General features: G+C 36.9%; 1 long non-coding RNA gene and 1 pseudogene across 1 annotated transcript; one reads left to right on the top strand and one right to left on the bottom strand.

Annotated features, from left to right (window-relative positions):
* Positions 1 to 4855: 4855 nt before the first annotated feature.
* Positions 4856 to 6768, bottom strand: LOC143304492 (uncharacterized). Its single transcript, XR_013061158.1, has 3 exons — positions 6662 to 6768; positions 5603 to 5688; positions 4856 to 5133 (listed from the first exon to the last, which is right to left on the bottom strand). It is a non-coding gene; the product is annotated as an uncharacterized LOC143304492 (long non-coding RNA).
* LOC117164049 (5S ribosomal RNA) lies at positions 6688 to 6806 on the top strand (annotated as a pseudogene).
* The last annotated feature ends 14640 nt before the right edge of the window (positions 6807 to 21446 follow it).

The raw sequence follows: 21446 nt of genomic DNA, 5'->3' as shown, positions 1-21446 counted from the left end.
TACTTGAAACCTAACGGTCTTGATACTCCGAGGCAAAACAACAACATGAGTCACCCTCGATTCGAATCTTTCTGTAACTCATGTGCCGCTACAGATATATTTTTTTTATTTATTTATTTAACTTGTACCTTACAATATGTCCATTCGGCAAATCTTTCTAATTTTATTGCTAATTAATATGGTCCATGCAGTACTTAAGCCATGTATTTAAGTTTTTAAGTCTTCATTTTGCCTTTTACTTTTATTTACAATATTTTGTGAGTAAACAATTAGAAATATTTTTTGCATCACACAGGACGATTTTAGATGCGGGTCTCTGCATAAATCATTCTGTATGGTTATGTAATTATTTCATTCTAACGGGTTGCAATTAATCGTAACTGATTCTCATATGTAAAAGCACGATCATTGAAACAGCAGATTACGTATAGAGGTTGTGTTGTATTTACAAGAAATATCTTACCTTCTTCCATTGTTCATTTACATTTCCCAGTCTTTTTTTTCGACACACTTTTCTTGGTTATGTTTTAAACTGGCAATACAATTACAGGACATGCTTAATATTTATATAAGTTTTACAAGTTTATATTCTATAAGTTATGTGTGTTGCGCAAAACATGGAAAATCGCTGTAATTAATTATGAAAATTACTGAAGAAAATCTAAAGTCATAAAAGGAATCCTATTACATTTTTTGTTAATTACTGTTGAGGTATTTTGAAAGCAAACTAATAGAGTACAAGTCTACACAAAATTTCATTCTTTCACTAAATTTTGCAAGTAAGTAAGTGTCCCTTCAAGGAAAAATTTTTAAATAATAATGAAATTGACAGAATTCTGCTATTACAGTAAACAATTACACCGTCATAGAAGTTACAAAATTTGTTAGTAGAAATGGAAAGATAGCAACGTAATTGCTTAGAAGTGCTACAAAATATAAAACAAGAAAGAGCAGAGAGCAGTCTCATTGGTAAAAAAGGATTCGCTAAAATAGTAGGTCTTGCGATAAACCGTACAATGTATTTTGCAGCGATATAAGCATTTGCAACATGCAACGCTACGACCTTAAATATCATTCACATCTCAACATAAAGAAAAACGTATAGAGTTCATAAAGATATTTGTACAGTATACAATGTAGAAAACAGTAAAGAAATGCAATCCGTCTAGTTGAACGGAGTTGTAGAATATTCAGGAAGTTCCTAGCCAACAATATATTATCTTCTATATTGTAATTTATCGTATATCGACATATGTTGGAGATATCTATAAGAAATCAAAAGATATAGATATTGGTCATCATATCGTCGAAAACTCCATGCAGATTGGACAATGACACAGCAACGGTTTGAACTTGTGATATATATTTATGTGGCGGGGAATTTGAATAATTTGGCAGACTCGTAAATAATTATTAGTAAAAAATAAAAGAAAAAATTTGCGGTTTGAAGTTTGACACAGTAACGGGAAGAAGATGAACAACGTGATTCGCTTAAAACGAGCAGCATTATATACAGATACATATATAAAAAGAAGAAAACTATAACGATTCCAATCTTTCGTTTGTGCACTCAAATCACATAATCGCGTGAATAGCACACAGTTTTGTAACAACTTTACTTAAGGAAATGGACCGAATTATTTTTGTCAGATATGCGATGCAGTACATCAATTTTCTAATCACGAAGACGAGATCCTCCTTATTTCACAAACGAATATATTTGTATACTTCGAATGTAGAATCATGCTTTATCTGTAAGGAAACTATATCCAGAATTTTAACTTGTTTCTCTTAATACAAGGATTGTGCAATGTAATATAGCAACAATAATATAACATAATATCAAGTTTCAATTTAGATAAACGAACAAATGAAACATTTGCTTATGTAATACAAACAAACCTATACGCAGTGAGGTCGCAATCGATGGAAAAGGTTGTAAGATGCAAAAACTTCTTGAAGAGAACTAATGAACACCTCAAAAATATTTGAAAATTGAAAATCTTATGAACAACCTACTTTTCGATAAATATGCGGCATTTACTACAGACGTATTTGCATTTTCTTGTACAGAAAAATGCAATTTGCGTAACTTGACCTCCAGTTGCTAAACAGGAGCACAAGGTTTCACTGCTTTGACTGCAGAAAACGCACTCCGTCATTTCCTCTTTTATGTCGTTGCAGTCATCCTTGTACGAGTTACAATACTCCTCGTACCATTGAAAACTGGCTATAGTTACGGTATAGGTGACAATACAATTAATACAATGTATCAGTGCGGTAGTACTGTTAAATAGATGATACATTTACACTGTACATGAGAATGTGTGTGTAAGCGTCAGAGGACGCCCAGGTCTTAGTTGAGACAAAAGACTATTGGTAGCTGTTAGAAGCATCTAGAATAGTCTGTTTGACAACAAGCGTGCGTGTTACAAGGTTATCGAGGTCTTCAGAGTATAATATATATGTATCGATGTTGACTGCAAATAAAGCAATTAATTTATTATATCTTAACAAGTACATTCCAACCGAACAGATGTATTGTCAACAATTACGTTTCTCATCCACCCAAAATTTTCAAACCAACGTTACTGCACTCAAGACTGTCTATAGATAATATGCAAAGAAAAACCTGAGAACACCTGAAGTCAAAAATGTTTCAAGCGAAAACATATTTAGTGCTTGCACAGGAGACTAAAATCAATCATCACTGTATGAAAATTGCAACCGCTTATGAATGCATTTTCGACTTGGATTTGAAAGTCCTGTAAAATGTTCTTATTGGCATTTGAATCTATTGGGACAACCATCTCATATGAACTGCCTTAAAATGTATGGAGTTTAGTGTTTTGAATAACCTATTCCTGAAATGGGACTCCTGCCAAATTTTTAACTCAGGTCGTTTTGTGAAATTACTTGATCATATGTCGCACTGGAACACTATAGTAAATTTGGATATCAAAAATTTGATCTATATGAACATCTGCTGAACTCGATGTATCTTTTTATTACCATCATATGATATTGCTCCATATCATGAAATATATACATGCCGTAATAGGAATACTATCATCAAATCTCTTCAAATGAGGGAGTGGCAAATGACGATGCGTATTGACAAGATTGCTCGATGAAGATCAATTACGTACTGTGTCCGCGGATTCCAAAAAATGAGTCCCTAAGTAGATGAAAAAAGGAGAGGAAACAGATAGATCACAAAGAGCTACTTATTGTAAGGGAAGAAATCTAAAACTCCAAATAAAGAACAAAAAGGAACAAGCTGCTTATGACGCTATCGTTCCTGCTCTTCCGTGTTCGGTCTCAATTACTCTTGCAGTATATTGTAGCAGGTTGTGTAGTATATTTGAGCATATTGTATTATATTTTGATGCGTACTATCTCTTCGATCACTTGTTTTCACCATTAACGCAAAAGAATAAAATGCTGATTGAAGATGCTTATTGTGACCTCAACTTAAGAAAGGAAATACTTCTTTTGATGTATATTCGAAACTGGAACATGTATCAACCTCGATGATGACCTTCATTGTTAGATTGAACTTTAGGTTTAAAAATTTGTATTTCAAAATGTGGTAGGAAGAGGATAAAACAAATTGTTAGTAATACTGAAAATTACATTTATTTTTACTGAAATCACTGAAATTAATACTAAGATCAGTGAAATTATTATTTTTCTAAAAATATTCAAGCCTTGAACTTTTTTTTCGTGGGGAGATCCTCATGGACACTGTCGGGGTAGTGTCGGACTTACCGACTAAAACCCCACGATAGTGTCACACAGTATAGAAAGCACGATATAAAAACCCCCCAAAATAAGCGCTCGAATCAATCTGTTAAAATATTTTGACGCAGTCTCTTGTAATACTTTGAATCATTCTGTAACATTTTGTACCGTTACTCTGTTAGATCTGCATAATAAACTCTCTTATCATATATAAAGGTAAATTTCTTCACCTTGGCCTACTTGACGCTTAATAAAGGTGCACCGGGACCTCTTTCGAAATTCAAGCCTTGAACTGCTCCGAATATTCATCGGATCTGAGTATTGGATACAGAAAATATCTGGGTAAATTTAGTCAAAAAATGTTTTCGCAGAAGGGAGTCAGTTTCAAACAGTAAGTTAACTTGAGAGAATTAAATTACAAAGTTCTGGCAGAATAACATAATTTTGCATAAAAATAATAAAAAAATGAATACGTCGAAACATTTTACAAAAAAGCAAAGCACGAAGTGTTATAAAAAGTGAACGAAAAGTGAAGTGAAGTGAGTTTATTCGTTTTACAACATATTTTATATAACATGCTCTATCAGTTTGTTACCTCAAATTTGCCTTTTATTTAAATTTTCTTACATAATTTTCATAATATATTCATAAAGTAATATTGAATATATAGTACAATTCTATAGACCTACTACGAGAAACAGATCTTAAAAACAGCAACACTAGTAAAGTAGAAGCGTTCTTCAAGCCTAAATCCAAATATGATACAGTGCTGAAAAAGTAGGATTACTATATCATAACAAGCAAAATGTATCTTCATAATCTATGTGCTACTAGCGATTTTCCACATGTTCAACGAGATATGCAGTACAGAGGACGTATAAATGTGTTTCTTTATTTTTGTTGAGTCACAAATCAGAATATTGAGTATGTTATTTTCCCGCGGATTGTAAAATCATAAATTGTTAAAGTGTCACGGCTCATTTTATTATCGTAACATCTGTTCAAAATTTGTCAATGCGACCTGGAGATTACGGTAGTGAATATGCAACAATCGAATGCCCCAGCGAGAAGGGTTCGGTCATTATATTTATTCTTATCGTGAATTCGATAACAAAATATCGAGTTTAACAGTCGTATACAGAGCTCGATCATTCTGGATTATAGCCTCTACGTCTACGATTCCTTTTTGCTTTTGGCATTTCATCTACATTGTAATAACAGTTTTGACAAATGATACGGTCGAAGATATTTTAATAAGCGTGTTGGAGTAATTGGTAACAGTAAGTGAGTAATTATCCATACACCTCCGGGTGATAGGCTGGAAGTTCTCCATCCCAAGGACCGTAGAGTTCCTCTCCTTGTTCTTGTTCATAAAAAACGATGCCCGTACTGTATATAATAGGAAAAGTTTTCATTATTAACGTGTTGCTTTTGTTTGTTGTGTTTGGTCCGCCTGTTTGAATGCTCGTCACTATCTATTGCGAGCGCGTTAATTTTAATTTATTTATATGTATTGACCATGGCATTCCTTTTACTTCGATTTCAATATTATGGTACTTGAAAATATTGGGAACTTTATGAGGTTCTGTATATCCGTTTGAGATTTCCCTCTACTAAGTTCTTTCATTAAATGTAACAAATCTACCATTTTGAAATTTTGTTTATTGATCCGTCTGTTGTAATATTCCTTAGATTTTATTTTCGATTTTATCAGTGAGGTGGTAGGACGTGTACGGTGCCAAAGAAATACTCCGCGGATTGATTTAACAATGAGTTTATTAATTATACGTGGAAGACCTGATAGTTTTACCAGCACGCGTTACCTGGGCCGTACTGGTATTGTTCTTCGCATACTCACCGTTTACTCGACTTCACTGATCAGTTGTATCTCTCTGCGTCTCTCTAGCCTTTCCTCGTTGCCATTCATATAGGATACCGAGGTGCCTGAAACAGAATGTTTTCTTCTGGGGTAGGGAATCAGTTTCCTTTATCGAAAGCACTTGCGCTTTATTGTAAATCATAGGGTCTATTCTTTGACGACGTCCTGACCTCGGACGTCACATTTCACAGGCCAGTACGTGCGCTTGAGCCCTGGAACTTTCTTTATGGCCATGAACCGCTACAGTAGGAATTTTAAGGGAGCACTTGGTCAATAGATCCTGTATGGTCAGGACATATTTGTTTCCTTTTTGTGTTCTCGATGATGTAACCTAGACGTCCAGTAATAATTTTCTTCCCTTTGTCATCTTTCAATATCCCCGCTACGCACGTGTTCGTAACCGTCTGCTATTTTGGTTATATACGCCTTCTTCCGATTATTTTACGGAAGGACCAAAGGGATATCGGTGGGCCATTAGGCCTATTGAAGTTTCCCGACACTTTCGGCCCGTCGGCACCTACGCTTTATCGCGACACTGTATGTGTTTCGTCGGCCTTTCGTAAACAGTGTTCCGGCGATGCTATAATATGTATCAAAGAAACCGTTGGAGAGAGAATTGTTCTTTGCGCTACAGATCTTCGAAAAAGCGTACATCGAAAAAGCGTAATCTCATACATTTTTATTATAAATTAAAAATTTCTCGTCTCGTAACTTGATAGATTGATCGTGGGAAAATTAACGGATCGACTCAAAATGTGTGTTACTTATCACGTAGTCTCGATATTCTACGACAATTAATGGACGAATGTAACATTTAAACACAATAACGATTTCGTCAAATTCCATCGGCATCAGTTCTACCCCATCAACACCTTTGGTAGCCGAAGTTATGCACAAGTAACTAACTAAACACCACCCTTAAACAACCAAAATCAAAACAACAACAATAACGACGCTGCAGTCAACAAAAATATGTGAGCAAAATGCAGTACTCAGACAACAAACACAACAAATTACAGTCATGCTACAACTACTTACAAACATGTTAAGTAAAAAATAGAAATGCCAACGCCCTGGCCGCGCTGAGTGCACTCGTTCCCGTCAGATCACGAAAGTTAAGTAGCGCCGGACACGGAGAGTACTTGGGTGGGTGATCGCCTGGGAACTCCGTGTGGCGTTGGCGAAGCGCGCTAGGCCCGCCGCGCCCCTCGGTGAGGTTCAGGCTTCAAGATCATGTCTTTGTCCAACGATTCTAATTTAGTCGACATTATTTCTTAGGTATAAATTTTATCGACAAGCGTGACAACTTTAGTCCTCTGTGGAGCGTATCGAACCGTTTAAACCAACTTTAATCCTCCGTGAAGCGGATCCCACCGCTGCCACCAAAAATTTAATCTGTTACGTATTTGTTTGTTTAAATCGATCAAATTCTAAATTTAAATTTTACTGAAATTTTTTTTTTGTTTGAGTTTGAATTTAATCGGAAGAGAAATATTGAAATGATATTATTGTGTATGAAATATTGATTTAGATTTCTGATTAATACGTTAGTTGCTGCCACCAGAAATAGTCTAAGGACTATTTCAGAAATTTTCTTTTTATTGTTAAATTTTTTTTTTGCGTTTAATGGGTAGCGTTAACTGGCGTTTAATACAACTGGCAAACGAATTCCACTTTTCGGCTAACCTGCTATGTGCAGGGATACTGGCACGGGAGAGGATTAAAGCTGGGTACAATAAATATTTGTCCTCGTTGAACGGATTTTTATTTGAATGTAGAATTGCTTAGGTTATTATATATATATTTTATTAGCTGGATATATATATTTTAGCGTTGCTGGATTGGATAGGAATGTGAGATCTTTCGTTGTTTTATATAAATTTATTTTTAGGTTTGACTTCTTCTTCTCCTTTAATTTCGCTGTAGTGGTTCGTCGTTAGAACCGAGGCTCAATTCATTTGCTACGATGGATTCTATTGCCACGATTTTCTCGCCTTTTGAATTTAATAATCGAAGATGATTCTAACGATCCTCTCTGTGCGGGACTTGTGTAAAGTTTAAGCAATGATTCTTTCTTCAAAACCGTTCACGGAAATAAAACGAGATCGATGATAGGAAGTTCTAATTCGATTCTCGAGGGAAACGAAATTATCAGAGAAGGAATTTTCAAAATTAATTTTCTTACCTTGAGGAAACAGTGCTGTCGGGTGCCATTACTTCGCCTGCTCCGGTGATCGGTGTTTTTACTTCTGGGTTTATTACTTGAACTCGAATATAGTTAATTTCCAATTTTTACTTTATTTATTTTATCTAGATACCCGCCTTACAATTTACTAATCTGATTAATACAGTAAATGCTATAAGAAATTTCTGAACGAACGTAATAAAAAGCACGATGGTAATGAGTACAAAGAATAATCGTAATAAGAATGATCACAAAGACTAATGCGCAAAGTATAATGAGCGTAATACGAATGATCCGTAATAACAATGAACACAAAATATAATAATGAGCACAATATGGTACGTAAATTATAATGAGCTCTGCTCTATGTTGCTACGCTTATTTATAATGCCATCCCCCACGGGGTGGTGGTCCACTGGGGGTACGCTTCCGTGGGAATCGGGATGTTGCAGTTTGGGTTTCTTGGAATCGTACGCGAGGGAATGTAAATTCCGTATTTCGACTTAGTTCCTATCAGTCCTGTGCTTCTGCTGAGCTAGCGTCTAGGAGGCTTGAAGCATTCCATACTGATCTAGTCTTTTCCGCGAGAAACTTCTATGTTTTGTACCGTGGAAATTACCCGTGTCTCTTCGGCGCGTGCAAGGGCTGGCGGCTGCAGCATCATTATCATCTCGATGTTTGCTCGGGCAACACGCGCAATTCCGCTGCTCTCCCACAACAAGGACCTCCTTCTTCGAGTTATTTTTCGTAAGTTTGGATATTCGCATATTATGGTTGTTTTTGCGATTTTAATGTTTTTTCCTTTTTTGTTGTTTCCCTAGGCTTCGGTGATCGGCGTTCGGACAATGTTTGCGGAGGCATTTCCATCAGAGGTTCCTTATTATTATTATTTTTTTTCTTTTAAATGTCTTTTGTTTTTATGTATGATATATATATATATATATATATATATATTTATATATTTTTTAAATGTGATATCTATTTTATGTTTGTTAAATATATGTCGGAGATGAAAGGAAAGCCGAAGCCTTTCCTTGGAAATTTTGGGAACATCCTCTAGTACCTTAGCCTAGATTTTATTATAGTTGTAATTGCTTAAGATTTGTAATAAGCGAGATTGGGTTCGAGGTGACAATCGGTCGCTGAACGTAGCCACGGTCACGGGATGGATGTTTTATCTAACGGAGGTCTGGAGTGGTTGTATGTGTTTTCCGAGAAATGTGGTTGTGGCGGCATGCGGCCTCGAGAGCGGGCCTAGCCACGTGTGATGTTGCCTCGGAGGTGCCGATGCAATGGGACATACATTGTATTAGTAATCAAAACTCCAGGCAGAAACTGCCTAGCAACGGCGTTTGGAACTTTCTCGATGCTTCCAACGAGTGTGCCTAGCAACGGCGTTTGGAACCTTCTCGATGCTTCCAAACGGGTATAGAAAACAAAATGCAATCGTACAGGGAGAAAAATCTCCACGAGGCTGGCATTCTTGCGATTGCCTTGGAGAGTGATACATCGAGCATTTTCGACGATCGCATTTGCGTCTAAGTTAGTTTCGCTTAGTAAGGAGTTATCCCGGTGACCGTGGATTCGTTTGAACTCAAACATTGCTAATAGTATTATTTAATTTAATTATTCGTAGATCGTATTATTCATTAGGCTTAGTGTTTGTTAGACTTATTATTAGTTGCACTTATTATTTGTTAAGCTTAGTGATAGACCTGTATATACGTGTAAATAAAATCTCGGCTTTGTGAAACGATGGCTAGTCCACATGAAGAGTCGTCGCGCGCCCAAAATTCGAATCGTGATCCGACATATATGTATATTTAATTTTATATTTCCCCCCTTTTCTTAAATTAATTATATATATATATATATATATTCATTTGTATTTGACAGTGTAGTTGCTCATAGAATCTATTAAAGAAAAATGTTAACAATGTGTTTTCATGATTTGTTTCTCGCGCCTGTTTTCCATTAATCCCTAAGATTCCTGTAGCCATAACGCGTGTTACTGTTCCGATGCGCACGTGTAAATCTAACATGGCTGCTCATAAATATCATTAGTAAAGTTATAGTGGCGGGTCTTTAGTTTTGTTTGATATCGAAGTAATTTTCCGTCTGTCGCACGTTTTTCCTTATTCTACCGCAATTAGAACATTTATTTATTAATATTGCTTTAAAGTGACAAAAGTATTGTTCGTGTGAATATACATATATATATGTCGGAGAGGCAGTGGGGATAGGGTTGTCGGTGTTTGAGGAGTCTTCATTGAAGGTAGCCATTGTTGCGGTGTAGCGAATATACGATTTATTGACACAGGTATGAATAACACAGGTTTGACAATCTATCACGGCGGTGAGACGTCCGCGACACTAGTGACAGTGATCTCCGGTTCAATAACGAATCCGCGGCCAACGGGATGACAGATGGGCGTTCTCGCTGAATCTAAGTCTGACTCGTAAAAATAATTGCTGAGCGTAAAGACGTTACTCTTTAGTCGAAGGGAGCGCGTCAAAGAATGCCCGTCCCGTCCCGATGATGCCACAGAGGAAAACTATAATGGGGTGTGTCTAAGGACACGAGATCATCGGATTCGTCGAGGAAAGCCTTCGTTTCGGAAGTAAGGGAAATTGACGTTGCTGCTAACTGGTCAATCTCCATATCGGTGGTTAGAAAAAGATGCTAGCCGCCCTCGAGGGAAAGTTGCTAGTGAGAGACGCCGCTCGTTGAAAAATATGTCTCCCCTATCTTCCCGTAGTTGGGACAAAGACTGTTTGTCTGTTTGAAGGACTTTAGTTGACTAAACCTTAAGATTTATAACGGGCCCTCGGGCTAGCCGAACATGTACTGCGGAGACGCATCGACATCTGGCAATCATCTTACTCGAAGAATAGGGTCTGCGTGTGGCGAGCCACGGGACAGAAACCGTTGGAATGTTTACTGTCGCGTGTCGCCACGAATATTTCTTTTAAGGAGAGCTATAGAATTACTCCATACCTTTGTTAGGCAAAGCGTTCATCCCTTGACCGCGGCTACGTTGGGCGACAGACTGTCGCCTCGAGCCAAAGCTCACCGTCACTAATCTCGAACAATTACAAGCGGATTGAATAACTACAATAGTTTAGTTACAGTTATAGTAGACTTTAGATTGCAATGTTGCGGGGCTATCCGAAGGTTCCGGTGTCCTTTCATCTCCGACATATATATATATATTTATGTTGTGTGTCATATTAATATGACTAATGTTTTTTAATTCTTCGATAGCGTTATTTATTGTTTTGAGTAGTTTATTTTATAGTGTGTTCGATAGTGTAAAACATACACACATACACATATATATATAAATATGTATTCATATGCATATTTCTTCTGGCAGTGTAGTATTCATACGAAATGAAATGTTAATTATTTATTTTATATTAACTTCATTTAATAAGATAGAACACGCACACGCACACGTATATATGTATATACTTCTGGCAATGTGATTTTCATTTAGATTCTTTAGAGATGTAATGTTGTGTATTTGAGGTTATGTGTCAATTATTTGATTTCATATATACATATATATCTTGTATTGTGACAACATAGTATTGAAGGTTTTGTTTCTAGATTATTGTGTGTTTAATGTGTGTTTACATATTTGTGTTTGATGATAGAATTTCTGTACGCAATTCCTCAAGTCGTTGCGGTGTTAATTATTTTGAGCGTTTGGCCTATCGACAGGTTGTCGCTTAGTCCCAAGTGTTGCGTTGTGTGTTCTATTTCTTTTGTAGATTATTATTAGTGGTTTAGTTTAGAATATGGATTATTTATATATTTATATATAGACATGCATGTTTCGTAATTGTTAGGGAAGTGATACATTTACACTGTACATGAGAGTGTGTGTGTAAGGGTTAGAGGGCGTCAAGGTCTTAGTGGAGACAAAAGACTGTTGCCAGATGTTAGAAGAATCTAGGGTAGTCGGTTGGCGACCAGCGTGCGTGCAAGACGTTCTTCAGAGAGTAATATAGATGTATAACTGTTGTGTGGGAAATATAGTCAATAATTTGTATTCCCAAATCCTCGAATTTCCTTAACCTGGTAGCAGAGCGTGGTTACTAGCTTTACAAGATATTTAGTGCGTGGTTACGATCTTGCGAGTGAGTTTTCAGTAATGAAAAAAAAACTTTCAGAGGAAAAAATATACTTCGAGCACGTAGGAACGCTTGAGTAAGAAAAGAAAAAAAAAGAAGAATCAATTAAAATGGAGAGATCGGAAATCATGATATCTATATTCGATGGTGAGGATTATGGAATGTGGAAGCAAAGAATCACGATGTTTCTCAAATATAAGGAATGCGAGGTTGTTACAACTAGAATGAAGAACGAAAGAGACGATGAAGACTGGGACGAAAAGGATTTGAAGGCGATTAATATAATTTATAGTGCAATATCGAACAGACAATTGGAGTATGTTAGGGAAGGAAAAACGGCGTATGATATAATAAAAAGGTTCGATGAAATGTACTTGAAAGAGTCGACGGCACTGCAGATCGTATGCAGAAGGAGATTGGAAAACATAAGACTGGAGAACTACAGTGATTCAGCATCATTCTTTAACGACTTTGAAAAATTAATCAATGAATTAAAAAGTGCGGGCGCACAAGTAAGTGAGAGGGAAAAGCTGAATTACATGCTGAATACGTTACCCGAAGAATACAGCTACATAGCGGACATAATAGACGCATTGAAAGAAGAGGATCAAACGGTAGCGTATGTAAAAAATAAAATAGAGATAGCAGAGAAGAAAAATAAATCCAATCGAGGAGAAAGGCAAACCAACGCCTTTTCTGCAAAAAAGGAAGGATGCTTCAGATGTGGAAGATTAGGACACTTTGCGAGAGAGTGTCAAAATGGCGTCCAAGCGGGAAGCAGTAACGGCTATTGGCATGGGCCAACACGTGGTCGAAACAGAGGAAGAGAGAACAAAGGCAATATGAGCAGAGGACGTGGAAACTTTCATCGTCAATCAAGAACCGGCACGGGCGAGCATGGAAACTCAAGAGCAGGCATATGGATAGCAACGGCGCACGCAGCAAACAGCAGTGAGACGAATGAAATAAGGAAGAACGAAATATTGTGGCTATTAGATAGCGGTTGTACCGATCACATAATTAATAATATAAATTATTTCGATAAATCTATCGACCTAAAAGAACCGGTAAATATATATTTAGGCGATAATAGACCGATAAAAGCGACAAAAGTTGGGAATGTTATAAGTTATTTTGAAGCATTCGGAAAACAAAATGAAATAAATATGAGGAAAGTATTTTACGCGAAAGAAATGTCCGCAAATTTGATTAGTTTAGGTAAACTAACAGACAATAAGAATACGGTTATTTCCAAAGGAAATATTGCGAAAGTAATAGATGAGGATAATAAACTTACAGCTGTAGCGTTCAAAGAAAATGGGACATATAGAATAAAAAGTATATTGAAAGGGAAGAAGCACTTAGTAAACAGCGCCGAACGTAGTGGTATGAGTAAAAAGGAAAGATGGCACAGGATGCTAGGACATGTAAATTTTAAATATTTAGAGATTTTGGGTAAAGAGCAGCTAGTGACTGGCATACCGAATGAATTTGAAAAGGAACTTTTGAAATGTAGGCTGTGTATAGAAAGCAAAATGCATAACTTACCTTTCAAAAATAATCGAACTAAGGCTAAGGAAATAATGGAAATTATTCATACGGACGTATGTGGTCCCTTTAAGACTACCGGATTCAATGGAGAAAAATATTTCATTTCATTTATCGATGATTATAGTAAAATAGCTAGGATCTATTGTATAAAATCAAAAGATGAGGTCTTTGATTCTTTCGTACAGTTCGTAAATGAAGCCGAAAATTTAACGGGCAAGAGGTTAAAAATATTAAGATGCGATAATGGTAAAGAATATTTAAATAATCGAATTTATAAATTTGCTAGGGATAAAGGTATAAGAATAAATAATTGCCCAACATACGTACATGAATTAAACGGGACAGCGGAAAGGTATAATAGAACAGTGATGGACATGGCGCGTTGCTTGTTAGCGGAAGCGAAAGTACATAAAAGGTACTGGCCGGAAATAGTTTGTACAGCGGCATACTTGAAAAATCGAATATTAGCGAATACTATAGAAAGAAAGACACCTTTTGAAATATTCTTCGGGAAAAAACCAAATGTTAAAAATCTACATCTATATGGTAGTAAAGTTTTTGTAAGAAGGCCAGAACAAAAAAGAGTTTCCAAATGGGACAAGAAGGCAGATATGGGAATTCTATTAGGATATAGTGAAGTAGGATACAGAGTCTTATTAGGTGGGAAAATAACAATAGCTAGACATGTAGAGGTCATAGAGACAGACACTAAATGTATCGGTTTTGAGGAAAATTCATTAGAGGCAGATAGAAATGATAGCGAAGATAACTATTCATTGGATGGTATGGATAAGGAAGAGTTAGAAGGTAGGAAAGATGAAAATAATAGTAGTATTGAAAGCTCAAACACTCCTAGGAGATCTACACGTATTAAGAAAACTCCAGTAAGGTATCCAGAAAAGGAAAATATTTGCGAGATTCATGCAAATTATTGTAAAGTAGATATCTCTCGTACATTTGAGGAGGCGATTTGTTGCGAAAATAATGAAGTTTGGAAACAGGCTATGGATAAGGAAATAGAATGTCTCTATAAGAATAAAACTTGGAAATTGGTAGAAACGGTAAAAGGCAAAGAAGTATTAGATGTAAAATGGGTTTACACGAAAAAATCAGAGGACAGGTATAAGGCTAGATTAGTGGTAAGGGGATTTCAACAAAGAAACGTAGCCGATGACATATATTCTCCAGTGGCGAGTAATCAGACCTTTAAGATATTGCTATCGTATTGTTGTCAAAATGGATTAATAATTGAGCAAATGGATGTAGAAACTGCCTTTTTAAATGGTGAAGTAACCTCGGAGGTATATGTAAATCAACCAAAGGGATATGCGGACGGAACGAATAGAGTTTGTAAATTATCGAAAGCGCTTTATGGGTTAAAAGAAAGTCCGAGGGACTGGTATGAGTGTTTTGATAAGTATGTGACGAGATTAGGTTTTAAAAAGAACAATATAGAGCTGTGCCTATATACTTATGGAGAGGGAGAAAATGTTGTTTATTTGTTAATATACGTAGACGATTTGTTGTTTTGTAGTAAAAACAAAGGGAAGATACAAAGTGTAAAAAAAAATTATTAACTGATAAATTTGAAATGAAAGATTTAGGTGAAGTAAAAGAATATCTTGGAATATAGAGTATGATTATTTAAAAAATGAAATGAGATTAAGCCAAAAGAAATACATAGAATCATTAGCCAACAAATATAAATTACATAATAGCAAATTGTACTGTACACCTATGGAGACCAACTTAAAAATTGAAAAAGCTGAGATAAATAGAGAGGACATTGGATACAAGAATTTAATTGGCGCATTGCTGTATATTAGTGTAAATACCAGACACGATATAAGTTATATGTAGTTATATAAGTTATATATAGTGTGAATTATCTGAGTAGATTTCAAGATTGTTGTAACGAGACACATTTTAAATATGCCTTGCGAATATTGAAATATTTGTACCGGACTAGAGATTTAGGGCTACTTTATAAAAGAAATGAAAAGTGCGAAACGATAGATTGTTATGTGGACGCTGATTGGGCAGGAGATCATATAGATAGGAAATCGACTTCTGAGTATGTAAGTAGATTGTATGGAAATGTAATTGGATGAAAGTCTAAAAAACAAAGGTGTGTGACAAAAGCCTCGACGTATGCATAGTATGTAGCTCTATCGGAAGCGGTGAGCGAAGTAATGACTATCAGAGAACTAATGAAAATCTTCGATGTAAATGTAGACGATAACCCTGTAAAAATCTATGAGGATAACTCTGGAGTAATGAGTATAGCAAAATACGGAACTTTTACAAAAAATACTAAACACATTGAAGTTCATTACCACTACGTTCACGAGTACGTAAAGGAAAATAAGATAAACATAATAAAAGTAAGTACAGAAGAAAATACTGCCGATATTTTTACGAAGGCACTGTGTAGAGAGAAATTTGAAAGGTTTAGGTCATGGATGAATGTAAAATAAGAGAAATGTAAATAAAGCGATAAATGTTAAATATTTTGTTAATTCGACAAGTATGTAAATAAAATTAAGTGTACAGTATAAATGTAAGGAGGCGTGTTAGGGAAGTGATACATTTACACTGTACATGAGAGTGCGTGTGTAAGGGTTAGAGGGCGTCAAGGTCTTAGTGGAGACAAAAGACTGTTGCCAGATGTTAGAAGAATCTAGGGTAGTCGGTTGGCGACCAGCGTGCGTGCAAGATGTTCTTCAGAAAGTAATATAGATGTATAACTGTTGTGTGGGAAATATAGTCAACAATTTGTATTCCCAAATCCTCGAATTTCCTAAACAGTAATGCAGTTCTTATTTTATAACTCTTTACGGGAATGTAGGCTAGTTTTAAGTATATATCTTACATTACTATTTGATTTAATGCGCACACATATATATACATTTCTGACAATGTAACCTTTATTTCTACAATAATACAATATTGTATGTTTTATGTATTCGTTAGACTGTTAGTTTTTGACTTCATATATACTTATATTTCATAAATTGATAATATTGTATTTGTTGCATAGTATTGGAAGCACTGCCTCTAATATTTACTACTTTATTACACGTCTGGCATATATGTTTATACTTATATGTAACTCTCCAAGTTGATTGATTAAAATATATATATATACATGTATTCCTGGCGTTTCAATTATTTCCCCTTATGTAGTTATTCTTATTTCCTGGTTTATTTGTTTGGTTCGTAACTCGTTCAATCCATTAGCTGGTTCTATTTATTTTATTTTATACTGGTTGGATTTATATTATATTGAACCATAAGTTTTTCAAATTGCAAGTCGGTTATTGGTAGGTTTATTTAGAGTTGTGTGTATATGTATTTTGTTTATTGGTTGGATCTATTAGTCGCCCACGTTTCGTTACTCCTTCCTTTAGTTTCGTAGCGCCGTGTGTTAGTTTGTGCATTCAAATCCTTATTCGCGCGTTTTGTATAGAATGGTTTTCTTGTTCTTGTTACGGCTCGTGCGGAGCGCTGGACGTGACATCAGCGAGCGCTTAAACGTCGAAATATCTCTAACGGGAAGGGAATGACGGCTACTTTTCGTCAAAATCGACGAAATCATCGCGATTTGCGATCTATTTTGCGTGTTTCGACGCTTAAACGGTAGTACATTGCATTTGCAGTGTAAAATGGAGTTCAACGAGCGCTTAAACGTCGAAATATCTCCAACGGGAAGGAAATGACGGCTAGATTTCATCGAAATCGACGAAATCTTCGCGATTTTCGAGCTATTTTGCTTGTTACGACGCTGAAACGGTAGTGCATTACACTTGGCGTGTAAAATGGAGTGAAATGTGCGGTTAAAGGTCTAAATAACTCCAACGGGAAGGAAATGACGGCTAGATTTCATCGAAATCGACGAAATCTTCGCGATTTGCGAGCAATTTTGCTTGTTTCGACGCTTAAACGGTAGTACATTGCATTTGCAGTGTAAAATGGAGTTCAACGAGCGCTTAAACGTTGAATTATCTCCAACGGGATGGAAATGACGGCTAGATTTCATCAAAATCGACGAAATCTTCGCGATTTTCGAGCTATTTTGCTTGTTACGACGCTTAAACGGTAGTGCGTTGCATTTGCAGTGTAAAATGGAGTTCAACGAGCACTTAAACGTCGAAATATCTCCAACGGGAAGGAAATGACGGTTAGATTTCATCGAAATCGACGAAATCTTCGCGATTTGCGAGCAATTTTGCTTGTTTCGACGCTTAAATGGTGGTGCATTGCATTTGCAGTGTAAAATGGAGTTCAACGAGCGCATAAACGTCTAAATAACTCCAACGGGAAGGAAATGACAGTTAGTTTTCGTCAAAATCGACGAAATCTTCGCGATTTGAGAACAATTTTGCTTGTTTCGACGCTTAAACGGTAGTACATTGCATTTGCAGTGTAAAATGGAGTTCAACGAGCGCTTAAACGTTGAATTATCTCCAACGGGATGGAAATGACGGCTAGATTTCATCAAAATCGACGAAATCTTCGCGATTTGCGAGCAATTTTGCTTGTTTCGACGCTTAAACGGTAGTACATTGCATTTGCAGTGTAAAATGGAGTGAAATGAGCGGTTAAACGTTGAATTATCTCCAACGGGATGGAAATGACGGCTAGATTTCATCAAAATCGACGAAATCTTCGCGATTTGCGACCAGTTTCGCTTGTTTCGACGCTTAAACGGTAGTACATTGCATTTGCAGTGTAAAATGGAGTGAAATGAGCGGTTAAACGTCTAAATAACTCCAACGGGAAGGAAATGACGGCTAGATTTCATCAAAATCGACGAAATCTTCGCGATTTGCGAGCAATTTTGCTTGTTTCGACGCTTAAACGGTAGTGCGTTGCATTTGCAGTGTAAAATGGAGTTCAACGAGCGCTTAAACGTTGAATTATCTCCAACGGGATGGAAATGACGGCTAGATTTCATCAAAATCGACGAAATCTTCGCGATTTTCGAGCTATTTCGCTTGTTTCGACGCTTAAACGGTAGTGCGTTGCATTTGCAGTGTAAAATGGAGTTCAACGAGCACTTAAGCGTCGAAATATCTCCAACGGGAAGGAAATGACGGCTAGATTTCATCAAAATCGACGAAATCTTCGCGATTTGCGAGCAATTTTGCTTGTTTCGACGCTTAAATGGTGGTGCATTGCATTTGCAGTGTAAAATGGAGTTCAACGAGCGCATAAACGTCTAAATAACTCCAACGGGAAGGAAATGACAGTTAGTTTTCGTCAAAATCGACGAAATCTTCGCGATTTGCGAGCAATTTTGCTTGTTACGACGCTTAAACGGTAGTACATTGCATTTGCAGTGTAAAATGGAGTTCAACGAGCGCATAAACGTCTAAATAACTCCAACGGGAAGGAAATGACAGTTAGTTTTCGTCAAAATCGACGAAATCTTCGCGATTTGCGAGCAATTTTGCTTGTTTCGACGCTTAAATGGTGGTGCATTGCATTTGCAGTGTAAAATGGAGTTCAACGAGCGCATAAACGTCTAAATAACTCCAACGGGAAGGAAATGACAGTTAGTTTTCGTCAAAATCGACGAAATCTTCGCGATTTGCGAGCAATTTTGCTTGTTACGACGCTGAAACGGTAGTGCATTACACTTGGCGTGTAAAATGGAGTGAAATGTGCGGTTAAAGGTCTAGATAACTCCAACGGGAAGGAAATGACGGCTAGATTTCATCAAAATCGACGAAATCTTCGCGATTTTCGAGCTATTTTGCTTGTTACGACGCTTAAACGGTAGTGCGTTGCATTTGCAGTGTAAAATGGAGTTCAACAAGCACTTAAGAGTCGAAATATCTCCAACGGGAAGGAAATGACGGTTAGATTTCATCGAAATCGACGAAATCTTCGCGATTTGCGAGCAATTTTGCTTGTTTCGACGCTTAAACGGTAGTACATTGCATTTGCAGTGTAAAATGGAGTTCAACGAGCGCTTAAACGTTGAATTATCTCCAACGGGATGGAAATGACGGCTAGATTTCATCAAAATCGACGAAATCTTCGCGATTTTCGAGCTATTTCGCTTGTTTCGACGCTTAAACGGTAGTGCGTTGCATTTGCAGTGTAAAATGGAGTTCAACGAGCACTTAAGCGTCGAAATATCTCCAACGGGAAGGAAATGACGGCTAGATTTCATCAAAATCGACGAAATCTTCGCGATTTGCGAGCAATTTTGCTTGTTTCGACGCTTAAATGGTGGTGCATTGCATTTGCAGTGTAAAATGGAGTTCAACGAGCGCATAAACGTCTAAATAACTCCAACGGGAAGGAAATGACAGTTAGTTTTCGTCAAAATCGACGAAATCTTCGCGATTTGCGAGCAATTTTGCTTGTTTCGACGCTTAAACGGTAGTACATTGCATTTGCAGTGTAAAATGGAGTTCAACGAGCGCATAAACGTCTAAATAACTCCAACGGGAAGGAAATGACAGTTAGTTTTCGTCAAAATCGACGAAATCTTCGCGATTTGCGAGCAATTTTGCTTGTTTCGACGCTTAAACGGTAGTACATTGCATTTGCAGTGTAAAATGGAGTTCAACGAGCGCATAAACGTCTAAATAACTCCAACGGGAAGGAAATGACAGTTAGTTTTCGTCAAAATCGACGAAATCTTCGCGATTTGCGAGCAATTTTGCTTGTTTCGACGCTTAAACGGTAGTACATTGCATTTGCAGTGTAAAATGGAGTTCAACGAGCGTTTAAATGTTGAATTATCTCCAACGGGATGGAAATGACGGCTAGATTTCATCAAAATCGACGAAATCTTCGCGATTTTCGAGCTATTTTGCTTGTTACGACGCTTAAACGGTAGTGCGTTGCATTTGCAGTGTAAAATGGAGTTCAACGAGCTCTTAAACGTCGAAATATCTCCAAAGGGAAGGAAATGACGGCTAGATTTCATCGAAATCGACGAAATCTTCGCGATTTGCGAGCAATTTTGCTTGTTTCGACGCTTAAACGGTAGTACGTTGCATTGGCAGTGTAAAATGGAGTTCAACGAGCGCTTAAACGTTGAATTATCTCCAACGGGATGGAAATGACGGCTAGATTTCATCAAAATCGACGAGATCCTCGCGATTTGTGAGCAATTTTGCTTGTTTCGACGCTTAAACGGTAGTACATTGCATTTGCAGTGTAAAATGGAGTTCAACGAGCGTTTAAATGTTGAATTATCTCCAACGGGATGGAAATGACGGCTAGATTTCATCAAAATCGACGAAATCTTCGCGATTTGCGAGCAATTTTGCTTGTTACGACGCTGAAACGGTAGTGCATTACACTTGGCGTGTAAAATGGAGTGAAATGTGCGGTTAAAGGTCTAAATAACTCCAACGGGATGGAAATGACGGCTAGATTTCATCAAAATCGACGAAATCTTCGCGATTTGCGACCAGTTTCGCTTGTTTCGACGCTTAAACGGTAGTACATTGCATTTGCAGTGTAAAATGGAGTTCAACGAGCGCATAAACGTCTAAATAACTCCAACGGGAAGGAAATGACAGTTAGTTTTCGTCAAAATCGACGAAATCTTCGCGATTTGCGAGCAATTTTGCTTGTTTCGACGCTTAAACGGTAGTACATTGCATTTGCAGTGTAAAATGGAGTTCAACGAGCGTTTAAATGTTGAATTATCTCCAACGGGATGGAAATGACGGCTAGATTTCATCAAAATCGACGAAATCTTCGCGATTTTCGAGCTATTTTGCTTGTTACGACGCTTAAACGGTAGTGCGTTGCATTTGCAGTGTAAAATGGAGTTCAACGAGCTCTTAAACGTCGAAATATCTCCAAAGGGAAGGAAATGACGGCTAGATTTCATCGAAATCGACGAAATCTTCGCGATTTGCGAGCAATTTTGCTTGTTTCGACGCTTAAACGGTAGTACATTGCATTTGCAGTGTA

This window comes from Bombus vancouverensis, unplaced genomic scaffold (genome assembly GCF_051014615.1).
Source record: "Bombus vancouverensis nearcticus unplaced genomic scaffold, iyBomVanc1_principal scaffold0037, whole genome shotgun sequence".
Taxonomy (NCBI): domain Eukaryota; kingdom Metazoa; phylum Arthropoda; class Insecta; order Hymenoptera; family Apidae; genus Bombus; species Bombus vancouverensis.
The sequence above is the reverse complement of the archived record's forward strand: the minus strand, read 5'-3'. Positions and strand labels throughout refer to the sequence as shown.